Genomic DNA, 1,343 nt, shown 5'->3' on the forward strand with positions numbered 1-1,343 from the left:
AAGCGCACTTGGTTTATGCAGCAGGACAATGATCCAAAACACACCAGCAAGTCCACCTTTGAATGGCTCAAGAAAAACAAAATTAAGGTTTTGGAGTGGCCAAGTCAAAGTCCAGACTTAAATCCGATTGAGATGCTGTGGCATGACCTTAAACAGTTCATTCATGCTCAAAAACCCTCCAATGTGGCAGAATGAAAACAATTGTGCAAAGAAGAGTGGGCCAGAATTCCTGTGAAAGACTCATTGCCATTTATCGCAAACGCTTGATTGCAGTTGTTGCTGCAAAGGGTGGCACAACCAGTTATTAGATTTAGGGGGCAATTACTTTTTCACGTAGTGCCAGGCAGGTTTGGACAGCTTTTTTCCCTTAATAAATGATTTCATAATTTCAAACTGCAGTTTGTATTTACTCAGGTTATGTTTGTGTAATATTAAAAATTGTTTGATGATCTGAATCTTTTAAGTGTGACAAATATGCAAACAATTAAAAAAACAGGAAGGGGGCAAAAACTTTTTCACACCACTGTATATTCAAACTCTCATGTGCCGTGATGTCTTTATTGTATGTATTGTATCTTATTTATTCTTAAAACTTGTCTGTGTCATGTTGGTGTCTAACACCGTGGATTTGAGAGTTTCAGTCCTCTGTATAACCTGTACATATAGCAGAATTGACAATTAAGTTGAATTTGACTTTGAACAGGAGAAGCACATGTTAACTGTCTTGACTAAGTTTCAGCTCCTGTGCTGTGTTTTTGTATGTGGTTTGACTTGACTTTTCTCTCTGTGGGCCTCAGAGCACAGTAGTACACAGCAGAGTCAGACACACACAGATTCTGGATTGTCAGTGGAACTGAATTTGATGACACTTCAGAGTGAAATCTCCCCTGGAACTGAGTGTCATTATCTTCTCCTCCATATCTGTTTCTCCTCAGGATGTATTTAGGAAAGTTGTTCGCTCTCTGGATGTACCAGAATAAATTTTCTTGTGCTGAATCTGTTTTATATTTACACTGTAATGTTACTGACTGTCCTTCAACTTCAATCACATGTTTGTCTGGCTGATCAACTGTGTCCTCTGATCTGCACTCTGTAAATGTTTAAGAATATTTAATGTACATTCCAATACAAAATATAACTTACATGAATGTGGAGCTGTATTAAAAAAGAATTCATACCAAGAACAAATAGTGCGAAGAGAAATATATTCCTCAGAATGTGTAACATGACTGTGTATATGTTGAAGTCTAGATAAATCAGTAAATATGAGAGATTAGCTTTTGGTATTGTAAAGATGGTCCAAGGAGGAGCTTATGGAGACCAATAAAAGCTGCTGTATTGTT

The sequence above is a fragment of the Sinocyclocheilus grahami genome, unplaced genomic scaffold (genome assembly GCF_001515645.1).
Source record: "Sinocyclocheilus grahami isolate Dianchi unplaced genomic scaffold, SAMN03320097.WGS_v1.1 scaffold141.1, whole genome shotgun sequence".
Taxonomy (NCBI): Eukaryota; Metazoa; Chordata; class Actinopteri; order Cypriniformes; family Cyprinidae; genus Sinocyclocheilus; species Sinocyclocheilus grahami.